The sequence below is a fragment of the Ornithodoros turicata genome, chromosome 1, assembly GCF_037126465.1.
Source record: "Ornithodoros turicata isolate Travis chromosome 1, ASM3712646v1, whole genome shotgun sequence".
NCBI lineage: Eukaryota > Metazoa > Arthropoda > Arachnida > Ixodida > Argasidae > Ornithodoros > Ornithodoros turicata.
Genome location: NC_088201.1, coordinates 10,106,668 through 10,133,013, shown reverse-complemented (window position 1 = coordinate 10,133,013; position 26,346 = coordinate 10,106,668).

Genomic DNA, 26,346 nt, shown 5'->3' with positions numbered 1-26,346 from the left:
AAGATATGTGATAGTGGCCGTGGAAGGACGTCGGGGACGTTCGAAGCCTCCATTGCCATGTGAGGGAGCTGCTCTCAACGCCAGCAACTTCGCAAGACGCAATTAAAACTTTATGCTAAAGCAGGGGAGGGGGTAAGCAGAGAGGCATGGAATGTTTGAACTACAAAAATGGCTTTTGTGCTGTTGGTTTTTATTTATTTTTTTACGAAGAATAGACGTTACACAAAAGACGCCCGGTTCGTTTAAGCCAGCTTGAATAAAATACTTTTAGAAAAACCTTAATTGCTGGGGACCGTCAACTTAGTACCTAAGTCGTCGCCTTTTTTAACCGCGACTCACTCTTCCGTATATTCCAGAAGTTTCGACTAAATTGCATGATGTTACGCGAGATAGCTTGCCACGTGCGACAGATAGTTCGTTTACAGTACTATGTCAAATGTCAGGCTTTACGAACAAAGGGTGATTATACCATTTTACTGCGATGAGCTCAGATGATGAAGATGGCGATGAAATGATAATGATGTTGACAAGAAAAAACGAGGATGATAAGCAAGGATCCGCAAGCAAGGATAAGAGAGGATCCGCAAGCAAGGATAAGAGAGGATCCGCAAGCATACAGCCTGAGAACTTCAATCACATCTAGCGAACATAATATTTGCTGTGACGATATATACGATGACGATAATACTAATTTCTTGCATTTTCTGTGCATATACTTCAACATGGGCATGAAGGAGCTATACAAATGCGCATATTTAATAAACAGAACAGTAATAATAATTATTGGACCGGTCATTTGATTATTGGATAATTATTATTATTGGACCGGACCAGCTAATAATTCGGATCACACGATCCGAATCCGCTTGCGACGCAGTGGCTTACAGTGTGACGCCGAAGCCTTGTCCATTGATATAATGCTTCAACCTTGATTATTGAGGTTTCGTCAACAGGGCGTGCTAAGAGTCTGAAAGATTCGGCTTCAAGCCTCCAAGATACCGATCTTTTCACACACCACTTCCGCAGCTAAGCGCCTATATAACGTCTTCCTGTTCTCTCTCGTCTACCTCCGAAAGATACTAATAAATAATAATAACACTACTAATAAAATACGTTTCCTTCGTCGTGGAGGAGTAAAGTTTAACTCCATATTCGCTAAATAAGCAACGCTTTATCCTGTGCATATTGCAATTAGTCTCGGAAATCTGCACAGAAACCCTCACCGTTCTTAAGAAGTACTCGCCACGTGTTTTATATACAATTTCCTAGCTGTTCGGTAAAGTATATTTATCAGTTATTTGATGCATTGCGGCACAATAGAAGAAAGCCCATTTACGCAAGGCAACGTAATATTTAAAGTTTTTGTTCTCTGCCCAATGTTAGTGAAACTGAGTACATCTCAGTAATATATCTGCACACAATGGGTTGAGTTGGTCGGGAAAGTCAACTAATATACCTATATATATATATATCAGACAACAACCCCGGTTTTGGTACAATTAATAATGTACATGATGAGGAGCAGATGTCATGAGCACACGGCAGTGTTCACCGGGTGTATCTGCTAGTTCTCAATGCTCGATCCGCTGCTTTTACCATTCCGGATCACTCGGTGACGCATGAATACCGATTATCGCATCGCACATCCTCAACGTCTGCAGAGCTACATGCCATCTTACTATTCCTCAGAAATGACCCATCCCCTCATAGCCGTAGCTCGATGGTATACTGCGACTCCAAAGCTGCCCCGCAATGTATTGGGTCTTCGTGGACCCCTGGCTCCGGTATAGTTATAGCCATCCTCCAGGAAATGAGCCGTCTACGGACGAGTAGTGGCCAGTATCCCTACGGTCGATTCCTGGACATTGTGGCATCCACGGGACTGAAGAAGAGGACAGGGCTGCGGCAGCCGCGTATGGGTCCCGATCGAGAATATCATTTATCCTCTCCAAAGGGGATACAAGAAGCTACCTTGCCAATATGGTAAAGCCCCTGTCCCATCCACCAATGGTGTCAAGATGTCCCATCATGACATGAGAGAAGTGGATCCCGATTACCCTCCCGATTGGATCTCCACTTGCCCAATCGGCCGCCTCGCAGCTTTTCGTCCGTTATACAGAGGCTCCGTCTCGGTGTGGCCTTCACCCCCACCGTTCAAAACACAGGCTTGGTCGCTCTCATACAATGTTATGCTCCAGATGTGCCGTGCTAGCAGATATCAAGCGCGGGATCGCGAACCGTGTCCTCTTGAGGGGTCAACGAGAAAAGTCACGAAACCGCATTAAACAAATCACTGCCGCTCCGTCCACTTCGGCGACAGTCCTTGGACCCCGGACCGACATCCTGCAACACCGCCGCGCCCTGCAGGTTTTCCTGTATCTTGTGCACGACACCGGTCTCCTTTGTGTGCTTTGCCTCTCCACATTCTGTGTCTTCCTTCATCTATGGGGGGCCTTACTCCGCAGATGCTGTTGCACAGCCTTCCTACCGTCTCTCCCCCATCGCCACCTCATTGTGATTTTACATCACATGCAGTCCCGTTGGCATTGGGGTAGTGGGCCACAACTCACGTGTCGAATTTCCCCATTGATTTGATTTGATTTTTAAAAGAAAAGAAAAAGTAAAAAGAAGAAAAATTCCCCATTCATCTTCATCAGTGTATTTGCTATGTACACCACCACCCCATAACCTATGTGGTAACGCCATGAATGTCGATGTGTTTGTTCTTTTCTTTGTCAAGTTTAGTGATAATCGAACTACGCGTTCATGCATACAAAAACTACTCACCCGATTGCTTTTCCCACTACATGCCTGTATCGCGATAGACTTCACAGACAGCGTGTCAGCACTAGAAAAGAGCGCTGCTCTTATCTTTATTCGGCTCTTTTAAGCACGAGTGGGCGGGGCTGCATACCAAGGTTATCAGGCGAACCCGATACATCTTTTTTTTTTTTTTTTTTTTGTCATAGCAACATTTAAACAGTATTAAGAACAGTCACGAGTCAAACAGTATCAAAATACAAACTCAAATTCCATAAACAATAAAGCACTACTCTCTTCAAGGAGAAAAAATTAAGCGGCACGCTTTAACTATACATTAGTCGATCTGGCGGCCTTCGCTGCCTCGATGATCTTCTCAATTGAGGCTCCATCACTGGTGGTACCTGGCTGTTGTCCTCGGCTGGACCTTCTGATGTTGGGCCTGGCTCGGCTTGAGGTGTTGCTGCTTCCGTGGTCTTGTTTGCGGTGCTGTAGTCCGGAGCTACCGTAGAAATGGTGAATACCTCTGGAGTTCGAAGAAGGTGCTGGCGATTCCGTCGTACCTCTCTCCCGTCTTCGGTGAGAACCCGGTAGGACCTTGGCGCCAACTGGTCCTGTACTCTTGCTTTTACGTCCCAGGAACCAGACCGCTGCAACCGCAGAGTGTCCCCCTGCGAGAGTGGAGGCAACAGAGTGCCCCTGTGGATATTCTGCTTACGCTTCCACACGTGCACTGCATCGTCAGCGGTGAAGTCCGGAAGGCGTGATCGGATCCTACGTCCCATCAAAAGTTCACTCGGGGAGCGTCCATTCTCTAAGGGAGAAGACCTATAGTTCAAGAGCCCTAAGAAAAAGCTTTCATTAGCACCGGCAGCCTTCTTTAGGATTCTCTTCACTAGATCTGTACGCCCTTCTCTGCTAGACCATTCAACCTAGGAAACATGGGACTAGAAGTAATATGATAAAAGTCAGTTTCTCGCGAAACGCTTAAATTCACGGCAAGAAAATTGCGGTCCGTTGTCTGAATATACTTCTACTGGTATGCCATGTCGGGCAAAATTAGCACTGAGCGCACTGATCACAGCACGCGCACTGATATCACAATTGTTCCATCTCTGGGTAGTTGGAACACGCGTCCAACGCAACCAGATAGTCCTTCCTCGCATAGTGGCAAAGATCTACACCCACACGATACCACAATGAAAGAACTGAGGTTCTGAGGCTGGAACAACATAGAAGGGACAAATACATACAAAGACCACAAGACCACAAAGACATACAACGATACCACGGTTGACTTGGCGTTGTTCGCATACATAGTGGTTCCTCTGGATGTCGACATTCAAAACGTCTACACACTTCAGACTTGCTAATCATATCTTTCACTTCACTCGATATGCCTGGGCAGAACATTAGAGTGCGAGCGTTCGCTGAAGACTTGTTAATTCCGAGGTAACCGTCATGTAGGCTTAACAGCATTTCCTTGCGAAGTGCTTTCGGGATAATAACTCGGGATCCCTTCAGGAGAATCCCGTTTACAACAGAAAGTTCATGGGGCCTGTACGGGCCTGTCACCTCTCCGTTACTTGTCAGAGTCTGCTTAAGTTATAATAATAATAATAATTTATTTCACCAATGACACTTAGTGAGGGAATACAGACAAAAAGCTGCAAAAACTGCAGCTTGACGAGGTCTGACCCCCCTTTGTACACTCGACAGATGCAACAAAGCAATGACAAATAGCAAACCGGATCAATTACGGAGTGAGACAATGGTAATGAACACAATGCATTAAGATGCATCAAACAAAAAAAGCTACGCGAACACACGAAATAATATGACTATCCTAGTGAACATACATGGCCTTTATAGAGCGAATTGAAAGACAGCTGATGTTAATGTTGTTTTGGATATGGGAATTAATATGTCGTGGAAGATTATATGAAACCAACTGTGATCCATAGTTAGTTCGTGCGCACGGTGTGAAGTAGGGCTCATTGTAGCGTAAAATGCCGATCACGCGCGATATTTTGTTAGTGATATAACCGACGTGTTCATCCCACGACATCGTATCAGTGAACCAGACGCCCAGTGACTTCACCTCCTTGACAAAAGATATCGTGCTTGTACCGATAACAATAGATTCGGAGCAGGAAATAGCCTTATGCAGTGGGTGGAAAACAACAGCCTTGGTTTTAAGGGGGTTAATTATCAAATAATTTTTTGTAGACCACGTGTAGAAGGGTGATAAGAAGTTATTCATTTTTGTTGTTAAATCTGTGAGACACTTTTCTTGCAGGAATAGGGCGGTGTCATCAGCATAAGCTACTATCTTAATGTGGTTCGATAAGGCAAACATGTCATTCACATAGATAATGAAAAGCAGTGGCCCAAGAATGCTCCCTTGTGGTACACCGGTTGTGATGTGGTGTATTCCCGAACACTGCCCCTGAATATCAACAAACTGTTTGCGATGCTGAAGATAAGTGCGTATTAAATTTAATGGAACACCGCGGATACCGTAGTGCTCAAGATTTAAGAAGAGAACACCGTGATTCAGTAAATCGAAAGCCTTGGTGAAATCGATGAACTGACCGAGAGTAATGAGTTTTTCTTCGAACCCGGAAAGGATATAGTCTTTCTGAGACAGAAGAGCTAGTTCTGCCGAGCGTTGCTTTCTAAATCCAAACTGAGAATCGGAAAGCTTAGTTCAAAATGATAAAAAACGGCTATGGATTAATTTCTCTAAACCCTTTGAAAATACTGGTAGGATTGATATGGGCCTATAGTTATTGAGAACATTAGGGTCCCCACCTTTATGTAACACGACCACTTTTGCAATTTGCATGTCCTTCGGAAACACTCCGGAATAAATTATTTCGATAAAAATAAAAGCTAATACAGGAGCAAATATATCGAGAACGAATTTAATTGGGCGGATCTGAAACCCGTCTTTATCACAACTACTACTATTCTTGAGGTTTTTAAAAATTGAAATGACCTCCTGTGAATCTGTTGGAAACAGAAAGTTCAGATAAAAAGATCAGAAAGTTCAGATAAAACACAATCTTTTGCTGTTTCCTCTGCTAAACGGCGGTATGTGTCCTTGCTCACGAATTCCGATAACATAGATACTGCGTGAACTTCTATGTCATCTTCGTTACAAATAGAAGGTTCGTTCTCCTGCGGTGCCCTGGACAATGTGTCTGCAGGAACTAAACTCTTTTCCCGGGACATACTTCAGTTCATAGTCATATCTCATGAGTCTTATAAAAAAGCGTTGTAATCTTGGTGGAATCTCTCCTATGTTTTTCTTTGCGATGGCCAATAATGGCTTATGGTTGGTTTCAATAATTATCTTTCGTCCGTACATGAAATCGTGGAACCTCTCACAGCCATAGACTGTTCCCAAAGATTCCTTTTCGATTTGGGAATATCGAGTCTCCGGATCAGTCAAAACCCGCGAAGCGTACGCCACAGGGCGCCATTCTCTACCGTGTTTCTGGATCTGGAGTAGTGCTGCCCCAGACCACACTGCGACGCATCTGTGCAGAGCTTTGCTTCCAACCCTGAGTCATAAAATGCCAGGACCAGTGCTGCTGCCAAGGTTTCCTTGAGACAATGCCGCTCCTTGTCATGAATGGGCATCCACTCGAACGCACTTTCACCCTTGAGAAGATCCCGAAGAGCAGTTGTTTTCGTAGACAAACCGGGGATGTATTTGCTATAGTACGTGGCAAGTCCGAGAAAACGTTGAACCGCTTCTTTTGTCGTCGGCTGAGGCATCTGCAAGAGTCCATCGACCATTTCTGGATTAGGTTTGCTTTGCACCCATGCTTTGAGATCTTATCCCCTAAAAACGTAATTTCTTGCACTCCACAGACGCACTTTTCTGCGTTCAGTGTCAGTCCTTCGTGTTGTGCAGCCTCTAGCGCGTTCCGTAAGCGTACATCGTGTTCTTCTCGTGTCGCACCCCAGATAAGGACGTCATCAATGTAAACTCTCACTCCGGGAAGTCCATCGAAGATTTGAGCCATTGCTTTTTGAAATACTTCGGGCGCCGAAGCGATGCCGAATCCGTCTTTTATAGCGGTAGCGTCCGAACGGTGTTCAAAATGTACAGATGCGGGAGGTGTTCTCATCGGGCGGAATCTCATGGAAGCCCGACTGGGCGTCCAGTCTGGAGAAAAAAGTTGCATCAGCTAACTCCGCTGCAATTTATTCCCTTCGTGGCAATGTAAAATGTTCCCTTTTGAGGCTTTCGTTGACATGCCTTGGATCCATGCAGACACGTAATTTCCCGTTCTTTTTCCTGACAAGTACTAGCGAACTTACCCAGTCAGACGGTTCGTCCACTTTTGTTATAATCCCCGCGGATTCCATCCGTTCCAGCTCTTGCTTCAGAGAATCGATCTTGTTATCTCTAAAGTCTGTCTCCAAATACCCTCCCCGTTCCTGGGTGATATACACTGACTCAAAATCAGCCCTGCAATGTGTAGGAACTATGGCCATCCGCGGCTCGTTGGCCCCGGTGGTTGTTGGTATCCTGACGGCACTCAAGGTTCTCGGCGAACAGGGACACCGGGTGACCCTACAGTGGATCCCCGGCCACACCGGCATTCAGGGCAACGAAGAGGCAGATTTGGCGGCTGCTGCGGCCCACCGTATCTCCAGAGCCGTGCCCATTATCCTCTCCAACGGGGATAGGCGCTCCTACTTGTCTGCGTTGGTGTCACCCTTGGCCCGCCAGCAATGGCTGCATGACATCACTCAATGGTCGCTCCTCCATGCAGTGGACCCGTCTTTATCATTTAGGATGCCAGGTGGCTTCCCTCGCAGCTTTACGACACTCCTGCGGCGTCTACGACTCAACGTCGCCTTCACCCCTGTGTTCCGTGTTAAGCTGGGTTACAGTAACACGGCGCTGTGCCTAGCTTGCCGCACCCCAGCTACGATCCCCCATATCATCGAGGACTGTGAGCGGTACACGTGTGAACGCCGGGTACTTCGACGCCAACTTGAACTCCTCGACCATAGACCATTCAGCCTGTCCAAAGTACTTGGCCCATGGAGCTCCCCTGCGCATCAGTGCCGGGCTCTTCGCTCCCTTTTTGCTTTCCTGCAGGCCACTGGACTCCTCGAAGAGCTCTAAACAGAACTCCGACCTGTCGTCGCTTCAATCTCACCATAATTCATCCTCTCATATTAACCACTGTGAAGTGGGGTAGTGTCCTGTGGCTACCACGGGGAAACATCCCATGTCATCATCACCTCTTCATTTATTGTTGTTGTTGTTGTTCAGAGAATCTGTCAGCATGTATGGCACTCGCCTAGCTGCTTGAACAACGGGGTTTGAGTCTTCCTTCAAGTCCATTCTGTACTTTTTCTTTATGCAGCCGATACCCTCGAGAATTCAGCCGCGACTGGGTGATCGCATATTTTCTTGTCACCATTTCCACGTCATTTACGAGGCCAAACTGTCTGGATGTTTTGAGCCCCAAGATAACGCGACGAGTTTTCTTCACAATGAAGTATTGCAGAACGGCTTCTTTCTCGTTTATCTTGGTACGTAGTTTTGCCGTGCCTACGTGAGCGATAGTCCCTCCGCTGTAGTTACGGGGAATCGTTGCAGCGGGTTCTGTATCAGCGCTACCTGCTATCTTCCGGAACAGTGACAAGAGCAAAAGATGAGCCTGCGAACCCGTATAGACCTTCATTCTTATCTCCTTGCCGGCAACGGATGCTGTTATCATCCAGTCTTCCATACCGCTGCCGTGCGCAGCGCTGCCGTTTACTTCCAAAATTTCGAAGTAGTCATCAACGTTATCTTCGGCTTTTTCAATGCAGACACCGTCCGACATTTTCGTATTGCAACACGCAGCGAAGTGATTCTTTTTCTGACATTTCCGACATATCTTGCCGAACGCGGGACACTTTTTTTTGCTCGTGTCGTCTGTTACATTTGTTGCACCTTCGGCCAAATTTCCGCGACTCTTGTTGAAGTACTGGCTCTACCCCCTTCAACGGCCTGTCCCACGCTCTCCTGTGCTCTTCTGTCAGCTCTGAGGCTTTGCACAATTGTACTGCGATTTCAAGCGTCAAGTTTTCTTCGCGCAAAAGTCTTTCACGTAGATTTTTGTCAGCAACGCCGTAAACAATTTGGTCACGTATGAATGAATGTCCCAACGTCGAAAAGTTGCAGGACTGCGCTTTAAGCTGAATGTCACGAAAAAACGACTCAAACGACTCGCCTTCTTGTTGCATCCGTGACCTGAAGATGTAACGCTCATACGTCTCGTTGCACTTTGGCGTTCAGTACTGTTCAAATTTCTTCACCAGGACCGCGTAATGTGTCCTCTCCTCGTTCGAAAGGTTGAAAGTGTTGTACACCTCGACCGCCTCCGGTCCTGCGACGTGCAGAAGTATCGCTGCTTTCCGCTTCTCTGTCCTAGGCTTATCCGTTTCTGTAGCCTCGAGGTACAGCTCCAGCCTTTGTTTGAACTTGCGCCAGTTGTCAGCGACGTTCCCGGAAAGCAAAATTGTTAAAAATTGGGCTGTTCGGTGTAGCATACTTTAAAACTTTAAAAGCGTTGTGTCGTCTTTTGACTTGTTCCCCGGCACGGGGGTTTTATCGCCCGGAAAGCAATAATCCATCAGGAGGCCGGAGTGCTTCCATGTCGCGGCGGAGCGGGTCGCTGCTCTCCTGACACCATGTATCGCGATAGACTGCACAGACAGCGTATCAGCACTGGAAAGAGCGGTGCTCCAAGGTATATTTAAACAGGTAGCGTAACTCCCATAGGCCCCTGTGTCTTCAGAATGACGCCATGATAGAGACGGTCAGCGCCATCCATCCGTTGCGCGGACTACTACGATTGTAAATAAATGACGTCAGAGACGACGTCACTAGTATGAATAATAAGTAGTGCATAATTATCCATGCACGTTTACATTGGCCCGGCCCACTTCGCTTGCCTTGTATTCCCTTTTCCGCGCCCAGTCAACAATACCAGACGAGAACACAGAAAAATAAAGCATATCAGATTTAATGAATCATATCAATTCCAAATACATACAGTTATCACAGATTTTGACAACTCCAAACAGGAACGCATCGTGATGACCATAGAGAAATTAGGAAGGCTCACATAAGGCCCATTTCTCACCTAGAGCTATACGTACACCTGGTGATTAGACGTTTGCATTTATTCAATAAGTGGCCGTTATAGGTCCATTGCAACAAAACACGACATCGTTGGTACACAGTTGGTTCCTGCTAACACTCACACCATCATGGCCGCTCGTCCCATGAAGAAATCTTTTTTTCGCGGGCCCAGCAACATGGGATCATTGTATTCATCCGTTCACTCGTGTTAATCTTGGTTTACAGCACGGAGGTGTGAACGTCGCTTCCTATTTAACCCAAAGAGTGTACGAACTCCGTATTAGAATGCACGGACACACGGTACGGATACAGAGACGCACGGATAAACAGACCCAACTGTGACACATGCGCAAAGGAGCAGGATACGGAAATGTACTGGAGTGGTAGATGATCTCGTATATGTGCACGAGCGGGGCAACAGAAAGCTTTTTCTACATTGAAATTATGAATAACCTATTAGTACACACACAAGCCACGCCCGTGTTGTAAAGTTTTTCTGTTCACAACCCTACCTCTACTGTCAACACCCAGGATCGCTCGCGCCTCTTGCTGGTGGCCTTGCCGATGAGTCTGATTTGGTATTTTCGCTTGTTTTCGCTACCAGTTTAGATATACCTTGGGTGCTCTTTTAAGCACAAGTGGCCGGGGCTACATACCAAGGTTATCAGGCGAACCCGATACAATGCCTTTGAATACGCACGCTAGGCTCAACGCATGATCAGGGCAAATACAGCAATGCTTTTGCAACGAAATAGGAAGTGTCTACAGCCCACATGTGTTACGGACGAGATACTTGATTATGACATTTTTCTGGACATCTTCCATCACGTCATGCGCCGCATTCCGACAGATATATTCGATACTGATGGAATAGTTAGGAAGCAAGCGAGCTGGTGATATTGATCCATAGTCAAGAACCCCGAGACGAGGGACACGGAAAAAAAAGAGGGCACAAAATAAATAAACGTTGTGTTTGTCCCCTTTTTTTTCCTTTTTTTTTTTCGTGTGCTTCGTCTCGGCATTTCTCAGTGTGGAGATATATTCGCACAGGCACATCCAATTCGAAAAGATAGAAAACGAGATCAAATATCCTAGCTCCAAACTAACTCTTTTAGCTGTTATTCATTTTCCTTGCGCCAGTAACTGCATGGGGCCGATTTGTCAACTGAAAGCCTAAACGCTGGTTCACATTACAGCGCATACGGCTGCGTACAGAGTCTAAAGCACGGTTCACACTAGTGCGTTCTGCTGCGTGCGGGCGCCTGCGTGCCTTGTAAGCAATCCGTTCCGCTGTTGACATACCTGCGTCCGAATGCGTGCGCCACCAAACCGTAAGCCAATGAGTGCCGAGCGGGATTTCCACTCCGGTGGCCGCCATGTTGAAAACAGTCTCGCAGAGAGAAACCTACAGCGCACGCTCGGAAGGCGGCCTCGCGATCCGTTCTCCGCTTGCGGGCTGCTGCGTGCGTCGGAAAAAGTCGCTCGGGCGAACTCCTTGCGTTCTGCTGCGGGAGGTCGCGCACGTATCTGTTGCCACGGTAACCGGCGCCCGCACGCATCCGCACGCAGCAGAACGCACTAGTGTGAACCATGCTTTACGTGTACCTTCGTTCCCTCCAGAAGGACGTTCCGTTGCAATGATTCGCTGTCATCAGACGTAACACGCAAGCGCAACCGTAAACGCAGCAGTGTGAACCAGGCTTTAGGCATCTTCGAGCCCGGTTTGAATGGGTCCGTTTTGGCTCCGTCATAAACACGGATGAGAAAAACGGCCGTGTGAAACAGGCATCTAGGTCGCGAGTGTTTGCATGACAATCGTTTGAGACTCCCAAGGTAGCAGAACACCCGACTGAAGCTTAGGGGAAGCTGCAGGATAAGTTGCCTGACTGGTTTCAGTCGGCAGCTGTCATCTGAACTACCTCATCCTAGCCACTTGCTTTCGCTGTGTCGACTTCTCTTTTCAGTCGCTATACGCAGTTTACATGCAGAGGAGAAATCGACTTCTCTCGTCCAGTCGACTTGTACCACCTTCATGTAAACCCGCATACTGTAGAGCGCGAGACTACAATCAGGCAAGCATCTCAAAGGGCGTCCGAGCGCTTGCTGTTCCGTCGTTCACACACATAGACAAGTCGCTTCCATGGTTCGTTGGTGGCGCGTTATCGACAAGCGGTCTGCCTGCCGGTGTGGCAGAAGGCATGTTGCTCGGAGGGTCGATGTGCGTGCTGGGCAGACATTTGTCTTACAGCGTGTGAGGAAAACCCGGGAATACATCCATATCTCCTAGTACCGATGTGGAAGGCGACGTCGCTTCCGCACAAATGATGATGCCAGTAATGTGATGATGATGATTTATGGCGCACAACCGACTATAGCCATGATGCGCCAGACAGTCGGGCAAGCGAATTTCTTTGCTTTCGGTGTTTTAAATTATGCCAGCATTTCTTATGCGGCTCCAGCAAAATCAATTAGATCTTTTCGACTGGCATCATCCTGCTCTGCGAGATAATTCCCATATTATAGTTCAGACGCCGAGAAACAAAAAGGTGGAGAGTCTGGAAGTGGTTTGTTGCTTGTATTCTGTAAATAAAGTGTTGGTAGTTGCACCTGTCCTGTGCTCCCGTCTTTCACCCCGCACATGTTGTCGGTTACGCCAAGACAAAATGGCATATACGAACTGAGGCAAATGGATGAGTCTCTTATCTACGTTGTTCGCCTGTGACCTTAATGCTAACCTGGTTTGCAAAAGGATTAGCATTAAACATTAAAAAAAAAAAGGTCCTGTGCTGGGTTACACGCGTCTCTTGCGCCGATATACCAGAGTAAGAGTTGCCCCATGTTACCAAGCTGCCTCCAATTTGAACTCTGCAGCCTTGGTGTCAGAGGGCGAACCCGTTCACCACTATAGAGCATCGAGTCTGTAGTTGCGAAATCTGAAGTTTGCCAGCTCTCATGTAACCGTATAGTAAGGTTCAGCGCGCACAATGCAATAGTCTCTGCTGCCTTTAGATAACACCGACGCAATCATTTATTTGCTAGCTGTCGTGCAGAGCATTACACACGCCACTTACCGCTAGAATTCGCGGCCCATTTTAGTGTGATAATGACTTGGGAATAGCTTCGTTGCTAACATGTGGTGACCTCATAAGGGAATCATGAAGCAATAAATAGCTCAATTTTCGTCATTTTCTCATCTTGCACATTGTGGTTCCCGATCGCGGGTGTGTACGAAAACTTGTCACGTAGAATGATTGTGATGTCTCTCATAACCCGGTCGATTTTGATCACTTCATCAACATCCCAGAACCTTCTCGCTCTTCTTCATTCTGTTTGTTTATTTTTTGTTTATTTTTTTCTGTCGCTCGGTGAAAGGCTCCGAACTTCACTACAATCCGCAATAGTCAGAAAACAGTTGCGTGAAACGTGGAAGCGACACCAAGTTGAGTAAAAAAAAAAACTATCATGCGACACAAAGTCCTGCCTTGAGAATTGAAGCGTGTGTAACGCTTTTATCACAAACAGGCATGATAAATGAGTACGTGTCGGTTACAGGCCAGCAAAGGAGACGTGGCTGGGAATACAAAATTGGGTGGCATGCAGAATTTGCTGTACGTGACCGGCAACGCAGAAAAGGTCTCCTCATAGGCACCATCTTGCGGTCGCAGCCTTCCGAAGGAAAGTTATCCCTCGCTCAAAATGCTTAAAATGCATCCGTATCCACGTCGAGACGTATTCGTAAACACCTTCTTTTAAGGGAATAAGAAATTAAATATTGTTTGGAATACACAGCCGGTTTGAATACAGTTTTCTTATCACGCAGCCAGGTGGAACTTCGTATGTGGCTACTGAGTTGTGAATGAGATACATAACTGAATAATGACTGACTGATGGAATAACAAACTTTAGCAATACAAATTTCTGACGATTGACCGGTTAGAAGCATGAATAATTTAATTACGAGACTATCGCGCAGTAGTCTAAGCCAGAGTTTATACATGTTCAACTAATGAAAAAAAAAAGGGATAGGGAGAAAGTGGGCAAGGGTTATACAAAAACCTCAGATGGCAGACATTTTAAAATGGGCACAAAAACATTTTAAGCCGTCTGCCATCTGAGGTTTTTGTGTAACCCTTGCCCACTTTCTTCCTCTCTCTTTTTTTCATGAGTTGAACATGTATAAACTCTTGGCGTACCATGTATTTTGTTACCTGAAGAAGTGCAGTCTACTGCACGAAAGTTTCGTAATTAAATTATTCATGCTTCTAACCGGTTAATCGTCATAAATCTGTACCTTATTTCGCGGGCTTGTCGTTTACTTTTTATCTACGAATAAAAATTTAGGAAGTGCTGCAGGGCAATACTCGCTTCTACGACGGTGGATATTCATCACTCGATGTAATCCTTGTATCGATCGATATGCTCAGAAACGATGTTAATTGTCAAGTCACGCAAGGCATTTCTGATCACATGTTGGTAACGCTAGAGCTGACAGTGTCGTGCAGGTCTGTGAACGCTGCAGAGCGCGTTAAAGTATTCGATTTTTCTCGTGTCCATGACGGGTAGTATTTGTGAAGATTGCGCATGAATGTTTGAATTTATTACGTTACGTGTTACGATGGTGAGGTCCATGTGTGAAGAGACACATTATACACACCAAAAGGAAGATAAAAAGACTCCGCAAGAAATGTAAACAAGATAAGAGCTTGGTGTCGATGACCACAAATCTATCGTCTCAGCTAAGGAGGGTTGTACGGACGACTAAATATCGTTTTTTAAATGAGACTCTGATATGATGAAAATTATTTGATTTGATTTGATTTGTAGAAAAATGATACTTTTTAAAGTATAATCCATCTCGTGTCCGGAGATATCTGTCTCCTAAGGCGAAGAGTGTGGAAAGAATTCGAAGTAATAGTACTATCATTCACAACCCTGTAAAAATTGAGACTGAAATGAATCGTTATTTTGCATCTGTTTTCACTAGGGATAATGGCGCGCTCCCGGTAATAGAATATCGATTACCAGGTACTCTACCAAGCATAGTCGTTATACAAGGAGGAGTTCTAAACTTACTTCTTAATATGGACGATAAGAAAGTTATTGGTGTCGATAAATCCCCTCCGCTTTCTTCAAGCGTTTTCCTGAATGGTGTAGCCAGTACCTTAGGGGAGGGGGGGGGGAATATAGGTTTATTGCAAAAAAAAAAGTGATGTCGCTTGCCTCAGGTTAATTACCAGAGCGGTGTAAAATAGCCAATGTAGTATCGATTCATAAAAAAGGGCCAACTGAAATAGCAAATTATCGACCGGAGAGTACACTTTGCACATGCAATAAATTGTTGGAGCACATAGTTGCCAACCGTATAATGATACGGCTCGAGTCTCATAATTTTCAGAGTTCTTTCCAGCACGGGATTAGAAAAGGTGTATCCACAGTCACTCAACTTGTTTGAAGTTCTCCACGATTTTTCTGTATCTGTATAAACGCCCAGGGGCACACGGATCTAATCTTTCTCGATTTATCCAGGCCGTTCGACAAAGTGTCTCATGTGAAGCTAACACATAAATTGGAAGCTGTAATTCCACATAGGTAGAGTTACTTAATTGGCTTCTTGCCCACTTCACAAACAGAAAACGCTTTTGTACAAGTCAGTGGTCACAATTCACTATATACGAAGATGTCCTATCTGGTGTGCCGCGGGGCTCTGTATTTTTATTTTCATTTTTATGTTTTTGTTCCGTGTTAGCGCCGCGAAGCAACGGTGGCTATATGAGCGGCGTACAGATGTGGACCGGTGGAGAGAGGACAGCAGGAAGGAGTGGGGTACTGGGGGGTTAGTATGCGTCCTGGGCCGACTTCACGAGGAACTGCGCCGACATTCGTCTGTAAAGTCTTCGAAAAACCCAGGGAAAACCACAGACGCAAGATCCGAACCCACCAGATTTCAGTCTTCAGCACCACCTTGGCTACCACCAGGCTTTGTACTAGGGCCACTTTTGCTTCTAATATTCATCACTCATATCTGTAAGGACCTTTCTGTTGAGTGTCGATTTGCTTGCAGGCGACTGCATATTGTATTCCGATACTAAGATTCAGCATGAGCAGGAAAAGCTGAATCATTCGCTTCAGCGTGTCGTAATGCCGAGTCGTGGCAAATTCAGCTGAATACACAGAAATGTGCGTGCATGCATATAACACGTCCGAAACAAGTCCGAAGAAAACAGCCCGAAGTCATAATTATTACATAGGCAACCGTGAACTTTCTGCAGTTACGGCATTTAAGTATCTTGGTGTTATTATTTCAAATGACTCGCGTTGGAATCTGCACACTGACCATATCACACGCACCGCTTTCGGTAAGTTGTGCTACTTAAAAAGAAGTATAAAGCATGCTACGCCGGCTACTAATGTTCAAGACTACAAGCCACGTGTACGGTCCGTGCTTGAATATGCAGACGTAGTGTGGGACCTTTTCACATCTCAGAACATTAAGAAAATCGAAGCTGTTCAAGCACGTGCACTCAGGTTTATATTTAATAGATATGGGCCAAACACACATGTAAGTGACCTGTGCTCACGGGCAGAGATTAATACCTTGCAAATAAGGAGGTGGATGCATCAATTAATATTGCTATACTCATACATAAGTCATTGTGTAAAAAGTAACGTCGACTGATATATTTAATCATTCCAACGACGGCTTCTCCGTAATGCCAATTCAAGACATCTAAGGGAGTCCAATGCCAGAATATATGCTTTTAAAGTTTTCTCTTTTTGCACGCTCTATATCTGAATGGAACTCACTGCCAGATGGCGTTGTCACTGCACCTTCAATTGTTGTATTTTCTAATCGTTTAAAGGGTATGTATGATGCCCGTCGTCGTAACACTACCTGAATGTTGTGTACCGTGCGTGAAGTGACGTATTTGTTGTCTAATTGTGTCCCTCTCCTACATGGCCTTCATGAGCAGACTGCGGTATTGTTAAATAAATAAACGCCGATAAAGTCACGGATAATTATTGAACTTCCTCCTCGACATACCAGGAATATGAATGAAAGACTGCGTTGCCTTTCCTGAATCGAATCGCACCATTGGCTCTGTCGCCTCCAGTATTGATTGATTGATTGATTTTTAAAAGAAAAAAAATGGCCTCCAGTATTCCTACGGACTCTATATATACTTTTCGAATACAAATATTGATATAGTTTCAGACACCACGCAGGATGCATACTGGCTTCGTCGACCTCGAACACATCCAGGCGGTCTCTCATTACAGCTATAGCAGTGCTCACGCGTCTCTGAAACAAAAATTAAGAGGGTTGTTGCCCCGGATCTAAAAATATGTCTAGATCGGGAACAAAGCGATCTGGATGATTAGCTCGCTATGACACATCGTAAAAATCTTTAAAAAAATTTTTCTTTACTATCCCTTTTGCTTTTTACTCTCCGTTAAACACCTTGTATACCACTCATATGCGCGCGCATGCGTGCGTACGTGTGTGTAATTAACTGGTTAGTCACTGCTGATTATTCGATTTTATTCCAGTTGTTTACTTGCAAGCATTCTTTTTTTTTTTTTTTTTCAGTGATAGTGTTGCAATACCGCGACGATATTCTTATTTCTTTTTTTTTGCATTTATGATTTATACTTCACAAGTATTACAGTTACAAAAGATATACATAGAGATGCCCTGTGGTTAAAACTATAGGTGTAGCTATATTCTAACTATATATTTAATAATTTATTATTTTAAGTCTAGTTCCTAAGCAAAGAAGAGAAAAAGAGTGGAGCTCACGATGCAGAGGAAATCGAGGACGGAAGCACGCGCTCTCCGAACTATGGACGAAGTACTTTATGGACGGCTACTGAATATATAAGATACAATTCCCAAGAAAAAAGTAAAACTGTTAACCCCAACACAAGTTCCGAATTTTTGGAAGTGCACACACAGCAGATACGATCCCCTGCGGATCAAGTTGAAACACATTCCCCGTGAATATATTCGACTTGGGGCCCAAAACGGCCGTTGGCCTCGCGATGAATGTACGAAGGGAACGTAATGCAGATTGGCCTCGTACATCACAACCGTGGCGGGAGAAGAGTTGGAATTGAATGCTATAAGGAGCCAAGTCTCCGCTCAAAATGAGTGCAGATGCGACCGGTGTCCTTGCAACATAACGGACCAAGTCATTAGTCAACCAGCAGGCTGCTGATGACATAAGGCCGACAGCCCCACCACGGCTACTGAAACAAAAGCAATATCGGTCCATTCGTTTCCCGTTCCTTAGGGCAAACGTAACGTCGCCTATGTTGAAGAAGACAGGGCAGCACAAAAAGGAGTCTCTCGGATGGTTGACTCTAGTGCGAATACTCCTCTAAAGTGAATGAGAAAGAAACAAACCAGAAAAGCCGCAGCGAATTTCAATCAGCTTGCATATGATGAGTTCGTACCCTCTTCCCGACCCTCTTTCCCACTGACCATATCACACCTTTCCCAGTTTCACTGGGAAGGACTCCTTATATTCCCTGCGTCGCACTATAAAACAGGAAGGCAATATATTTATCGCTGTTTTAGATGCAGTGGTAAAAGGGGGTTTTCAACAAATTATTTTCGTTAATAAAAGTTTTGAAAATGAAAATTCTCGCTAGTGGAACAAATTTTAATCTGTTTTTAACCTTTGTTGTACTTCCGGTGCGTTACCTACTGATATTAAAGAACGTGCAACCCCGGCATTTGAACTGTTTTTAGTGGAACCAAGTAAGCTACGCATGCGCAACTCGCTCCTTGTAGGAAGAAGACCCCTATTGTTGGTAAATTTCGAGGTTAAATTCAGAAACATTAATTGAACCGAAGAAGGTTATGGTTAGAAATTCTTCGCACAGCACATTAATATGCCACATATTTTTGTTCAGTGCTAGGTACTTCTCCTTTTGAGCGAATTTGTACATACTACTCGCAAATGGGGACTTCTAATACTGGAGGGTTGGGTCGTCCCGGGGCCTGGAGATGACAAAACCGCGTTACCAAAACCTTGGGCTCAGTCGAAGTCGCACACAAGTATGTGCCAAGGAGGCTGTGGAACTTTAGGCGATTCTAACATGGCACGAGGTTTCAACCTTGGTACCCATCATTCTCATATGATGAAGTATCTGCAATCCCGTAAGCTATGCAACGTAGAAATGAGTGTACAAGAAGTGTTTTTTATTATTATTATTCATATTTGGATCCTGCTCTCTCCACGCGTTTGCACGCGGTACCATTGTGAAGTTTCTTCCTTCGTTTTCTTCCCCCTTTTATTTCTTATTCCTTCTTCTGTACTTCTCCCTCCACAACTGTTACGGACATGTTACATGTTTGAGGAAGATGATTTGAAGATGAGCTTAACCGTCATAGCGGTAGAGGGAGCCAAGGAAGTTGAAAAGGCGAGTATGGCGAAACAGGCAATAGCAAGAGCTAAGGAGGGAAGGCTGCATGGAAATGCAGGGGCCTTGCTTGGAGTGGATCATAGTTTCCTCGTGGGTTTCGCAATTGGATTGGCATGAATCTTCCGGCCAGCAGCGTTCAGCCCACCGTCGAAATTTTCCAAGTAGTTCTCAGGTTCGCAACGTGGTCAATTGTCGGAGCGCATCGCTAAAGCATAAGCTATATTTAGTTTCGTTTCCTCGACCCGCTAAGCTTATCTTTCAAAACCGTCGTTTTCGATAAAAGTTCCTGCTTTTCTTCATTTCATACTGGCATCAATTGCACGGCCACGAATACTATAACACTGTAGAGTTATATTACGCTCAAATACGGGTTTACAATCAACGGCGTGGTCAATTCAATGCCTGCAAAGTGAAGCAATTTGAGGTCAGACTCTGAGCGCGACATGAAAAAAAAAATGTATGTGAACTGAAACGTTGGTCGTCAAATCAAACGTCGGAACCCGATGGCGAAGCGGGATGAAGCCGAGCGACAAAAATGACTGAAAGTCGCAGCAAATTTAACTGAACACGTTTTCAAGCGGCTAGCATTTACCTAACCATCACAGGCTCCAAGGGAGAAACGTGGCAAGAACATCCCGCATCGAAGTTCATGCCCGTTTTTCTGGTGTCTTTTGCTGTTTTCTTGATATCGTGTAATGAAAAACAGAACGTACCAAGTACTCATTTGCAAGTACGTACTGCGAAGCCCGCCGACATAACTTCGACCGCCGTTCACAGAACCCTAAGCGCCAGATCTCTCTCTCTCTCTTGCTTACTTTTTTTACTTTGAGTTCCAAAGCATTTAAAGCTACGAGACTTGTAAAAGAACACGCGCGCCAATAGTCGTCTATCCACTCATCATAGGCTCCCAGCTTTCGAATCTAGAAAAAAAAAATGACATTCCAAAAGAAAGCTGAACATTTATAACGGCGCCGTGTCTTAAGTCTTGAAGAAGCGGATCAAATGTGTCGAGACATTCAATCACTCACAAATTCTGCACGAGAAAATATATGCAGATTCGATTTGTTTCGAAAAGCAGAACATAGTCTGAGCCCTTAAGTAGAGGCATTGGGAGCAAAGCCACCGTGGTATATATCATTCATTTCACGTCGCCGGAAGGTAAGAAAAAAAAAAACATGCCGCCTTCAACATAAGAGAAAGGTCACGGTAGAAACACGTGGCACCTAGAGCTCGGCTGACGCTCCCTGGTAACGGAAAGAATCAGGGAGAAGGCGAGCAGAGGGATTTATGTTGGCTTAAGACGATATCGGGCAATTACTTGCAGTTTTTGTAAGCCTCTCACCGTCCTACGTTGAGTATTTTTGCTTCGAAACGGTTGTCATGGAGAAGTGTAAGTCAGCAACTTTGATTTGAGCAACAGCAGCGACGAATCTTGTCCTCGATAGCGCAGTTGCCTCGTACGGCTAAAATGAAGTCCCTGGATTAAAAGTAACGCCCCCGAGTGGTATTTTTCTTTCAACAAAATTTGAGGGCTCGAAGGTCATAAAATACTAACCCGCTACAGAACGGTTCGACAAACCCTCGCTTTATTTTTTGAGATGCCATTAGAAACCCGTGTTGATAGCACTACTAAACCGAGATTTGTATCTTTATTTTCGACTTACAAGAATCTCTTTTAATGGCGTAATGTTGTAAGTTCAATACCTAAATTTTCGTCCTTTTGTAGCTTACGACTCTTTGACACCAAGAGCTTCAGTTCTTTTAATGCGTGTGGAGGCCACCGGTACCATTTTACTTCAACTTACTTACTCTTCAACATCGCCTTTGTTTATCGAGAAGTTATCGTCCGAAAAATGGCCAACGGTAAGCTATGTTTTGCTGCAGTACGACCAAGTTATGCAGCGAAAGCACGCTTTACGGGAGCGATTCCTTCGCGTGTTACATTATCATACGCCACTGAGAGAGAGAAAAAAAAAAAAAGAGGAGTCTGAAATTGTCTTCTGAAATTCTAAAATAGGTGGGTATGTAGAATCTTCAACAAGCGCTGCTTCAATGGCTAGAAAGAAAGATGCAGTGCGCATACCCCATGTCTTCACCCCGTGTCGTGTTTTCTCTTTTTTTTTTTCTTTTAAGATTGCATTAATGATCACAAATAATTGTCCCTTACAGCCGATCAGTATTACTCAAACCTTGAGTGCTCGCACAGGTCACAGGAATGGGAAGGTCTTGGGCAAACCCTTTTTTAACATCCTTTATAGTTGCTGCAATCAAGAACATATTCACAGGCTATAAATATTCCAGACGGTATGCTATTTCATTCAAAAACTTATTTTCACTGAACTGTCACTTGTCACAATGAAAGATGTTGATGCTTCAGATTACCATATGTGGCGAGCTACATGTTCGAAAGTGTCTATTCTACGCCTTTGGGGACCCCAACTACTCCCAAGGCATTTGATACGAGTGAGCGAAACCGGGCCTGTATTTACTACCGTCAGATGTTTGCCAGGTCTCTGTGAGGCCATTGCTATTGAAACCGAAAATTCTACGGCAGCAGCAACCTACGTGTGAGTATACCTCTTAAAAGGACTCTTTGCCACACACGGCAAATCTCCGTTTGCCGACAATTCATGCAAAAATTTTCTACGTCTCCGTCTTCTTCCACCTCAGACACTGGACGTCATCCACCAAGGAAGATTGGCCAGGGCTAAACTATTAGTTGGGTTGTTTTAGTGTCGTAGTGTTGTTGCTGTAGTTTGTCTATAGTGTATGTTACCTAGCTATCAACTTGAAATGCTGGATCAGAGGCCATTCAACATCTGCAAAGTTCTCGGCCCATGGAGTAACCCTGGACATCAGTGCCGTGCACTTGGCGCATTTCTTTCCTTTCTGAGGGCCACCGACCTCCTTCACGAACTGTAGGGATTTCCTTCCCTCGTCATCCTTTCATGTGAACCTTTTTGGAATGGGGTAGGGTCCTGCACTCAACGCAGGGAAACATCCCACATCATCATCATCATCCATTCATCTATGTTGTTGTTAGCTACTACTACTACTACTACTACTACTAAATCATGACTGTGGCCTGGGGTGATTCTCCGCTATGATTGATGAGGATGATGAATCTGTGTCAACAGCGATGCAGTGCGGTGTGTGCGAAGTGTGCGAGAGAGCACGCGAAAAAAACAAAGACAAAAACAAACAAATAAATTTTGTTTAACGCTTCTGTCTTCCATCTTCTTTTCTGTTTTGGTTTGTTTGTTTTTGTTTTGTTTTGTTTTGTTTTTTTTCGTCCGCGGTGACGGTTCATTATTGCCAGTGCTCTTCGGCATAAAAAAAGCGGGAATGAATTGTATATAGCAACTCTCACACACACACATATAAATGAGATGATGATGTGGTGGGTCATTCTCCGTCACAAGCACAACGGTAAGTCAGGTCCCTAGAAATAAAACAGAGTTCTTAATTAGAATGAGGGCCCTCATTCTGCCTTGCACCGATGATGTGTCCCGAATGGGATACGAAACGTCTGTATTCAATTGTTTTTCCTCGGTTATGTCAGGTCGGAGTTATTCTTCCTTTTTTTTTTTGTACATCCTTACGGTCAGTTATTCAATGACGCGCGGCCCGCTGTCATTGCGAGCATATTGCTCTAACATCGGATGAAGCCCAGCAGCATCTAAAGGTAAGCATAATGCGAACGCAGAACTGATTGACAAACGCATTTGTGTATCGCAATTAAAACTGAGATGAATCCGAATCACTCGAGAAAAACGAAAGCGGACGAAACAAATTTTAATTGTTCCCCCCTGTACACCATTATTGAAGCGAAGCTTAAAGAGGCCAGACCTGCCACACTTTCACCACAAAGTTGGTAGCTACCGAAGAAGCCCAAAGTCTTTCCATCAAAATGCGTTAGAAGACTTTCAAATCAAGCCAGGGTTAGGAACACTGCACAGGAGACGCGAGGATTCCTCTTTGTCGTCCCGTATCCTTTCAGGCTCTCCCGTAGCAGGTGCTTAAATTATTAAGCAGGTAGGGACAACGGCATAGGTTGCTCAGAGCTCATCACGATGGTAATTTCGTATTTTCGGACAACTATAGATCTCGAGCGACGTCATTGTAGATGGCATGCGAATTAACTTTACCAATAACCTGTGTTTAACTTTACCTGTGTTCGTCTCGTCCCATTGTTTTACCTTCGCACTGGGGTATTTTATCCATTTTAAAAGATAACTTTACCAACCCCAAGGTTCTTTAATGTGCGCTGAAATCGTGGCGCATACCATTTATTTTACGTCCCAAGTAAAGACGCCAAATGCTGAGCCACTTGGTATCGTTCCATAAGTTCTTGACGTCCACAGTAGTGTTTCAAACTGGAGCCTCGAAAATAGCGGGTGAACGTGTCCACCACCAATATCTGAGGCTGGTAGCTTTAAAAGGCAACCTGGCGCATTCGTTCTGGGGTGAAGGCATTACCTCTGACCCGCAGGCATCACAGAGCTGCCACATATAGTATGATGCCGTCACTAAACCCATTGTGCAAGCAAAGATACTTGTCACGATCGAAGACAACTGAGTTGTTAACGCTCAATATAAAGCAGAGTGAAGGCAAGAGACAACTTACCGGTCCCTTAATCGTCAAAATTACGTTTAAAAAATTCGCTATATTGTGATAACTTTTGACGATGATGTAGCTAAATAAGGAAAAGCAGGCCTATCAAACTCCTTTTGTCTCCATTATACCTAATAAATTTGGCAGCAAGCAATACAGCGTGCGTGATGTCATTTGATGATCCCAGTAAAAATCATCGTTTACGTAACGCCTCAAACCTCCAAATATTTTACGTTTTTTCTCATAAAGTTTATCCACAAAAATCCATGTATGTTTCCTACCTGTTCAAAATAACGAAATAGATACACATATATGGTCCCTATATGTCATATACATAGTAGAATTCTTGACAGAAACTGTCCCTTTGCTCGGAGCACCCGGCCCTGTGTTGTCTCAAAACTTTCAAAAGCGCTTCGGCGGCGCCAAATGATTGCAGTTTAGCTAGGGTGACCAGACGACCTGTTTTGGCCAGGACAGTCCTGACAGAGGGTCCATTCGGCCATCCCGCCTTCTTTGACTCAGTGTAGAAATATGTCTCGTTTTCGCCGATGGCGAATATACTTTTAGAATCACTATGGAGCGAAGAAGTCCATGTTTTAAGCGATGAAGAATGCAATGCAATGTTTACTTCTAGTACTTTTATCAAACCCCATACCATGAAAATATTTTCTTCCATGGAGTACAATTTTTTGCTGCGTCCGTTGTTACTAGTGCCTTCTTTTGGGCGGAAATGGATGCAAAAAATATTTGTTATGCTAAATGCAGCGTGCTTGTAGTACCTCGTTTTGGAAACCTTCCACCAGAAAAAAAAAAAAAAAGTGTTCAGCTGAATCTAGCAACAGAGTTCTTTGTCAAAACCTGTGTCGTGTAGTTTCCTGTTGCGCGTGAATGACGCGGTGACTTCGTTTAGAACTGTATTGTGTTGTTGTTGCATGAAACAAAATAATTTCAGTACCCGTTGTTCTCCCTATCCCTCTCGATCTGATGTCCAGTTTCCTACCTTCAGAAAAATGAGCACCATAGCTTTCGCTCAAGTTCTATTTCGGACTCACTACGCGACATTGAGAGCCCGCTTTGGGCTTTCGTCAGTCGTCCGAGAGGCTGATATTTCTGCTCAGAAGAACTGTAAGGCGGAAGCCGGGACCGGTAATGCAAGAAAGAGCGGAGATGAACTCATGCGGTACAGTAACGGTTGCATCATCGAAACAATGTAAGAAGCAAATGTGAAAGGCGCAGCCTAGCTTCTGCTTTACAACTGCAGTAGCTGCGCTAGCATGGACCATACTATTATTCTGGGAAAGCTAGAAAACCTGGCAATTTGTGTCCAGTTATAGAGTGCTATATAGAGTCAAGCAATTAGAAATGTGCATGTATTCCGAACGTTAAAGAACCCCAGATGGTCGAAATTATCCGTAGTCCTACCCTGCGGCACGTGCAGCATGTAACCGCACTAGTCCTAGTGATTGATTGATTGAAAGAAAGAAAAAAATGGGGATTGTAGCCCTCATCACGAGGGCCGGCTACCCCAGATCACCTAAGGAAAGGAATTCCAGACACGTCCACCATCACCCACTGGAGATGTCGCGAAGCGGCGACGAACGCCACAGACAAGTCATAGCCCATCTAACAGCTTTGTGTCCCTTAAAAACTGTGTAACGGCTCGCAAAGCTGGCAGTTGAGTGCTCATTGGCCATGGGCCCAGCACCTTCTGCACTCCGAAGGGTCGATTGTCAACCCGGCCTAACGCGGCTACAAGTCTGTCACGACACTCAGAGTATCTTGGGCACGTAACTATAATATGTTCGACGTCTTCGATTGAGCCTAGTCCTAGTTATTACTATTATTCTGAACGTTTAACACATTCATTGCATAACGTATACGTGGGTAAAAATCTGCGTGAAGTCTCTGCAGTTTGTGAAACGAAATGACCTTTAATGATAAGCGGTTTTTGGAAAGTTGGTTGCTACCCGACGTAAAAATGACGCGCGAAAAAGAGGTTAAAACCGGTTACAACCTCGTCCTTCTAAAGCGATAACTTTCTAGGACCAACCATCGTTTCAGGTCAGTCCGTAGCTTTATAGGACCACGTGATGAAACATTTACCGCCACGGTGGCGCTATAAAGCTCTCGCACGGAAACATGTCTGGCACAATGCACAAAGTTGCAGCTGCTTTATTCTCATTGCTTCAGAACACTCTCCATACGGGTTACGTCTTAAACTATACCCGTCTCGCGTCCTATACTGGATTCCACCGGAACTATTGTGGATGCAATGCTGTCAACAAGATGAAGATCGCATATGGAGTACACTCGACGTCCCAGACAAACACCATCGTCCCTATTTCCAACCGTCGAGGTACCCGGATGGTATTTAGCA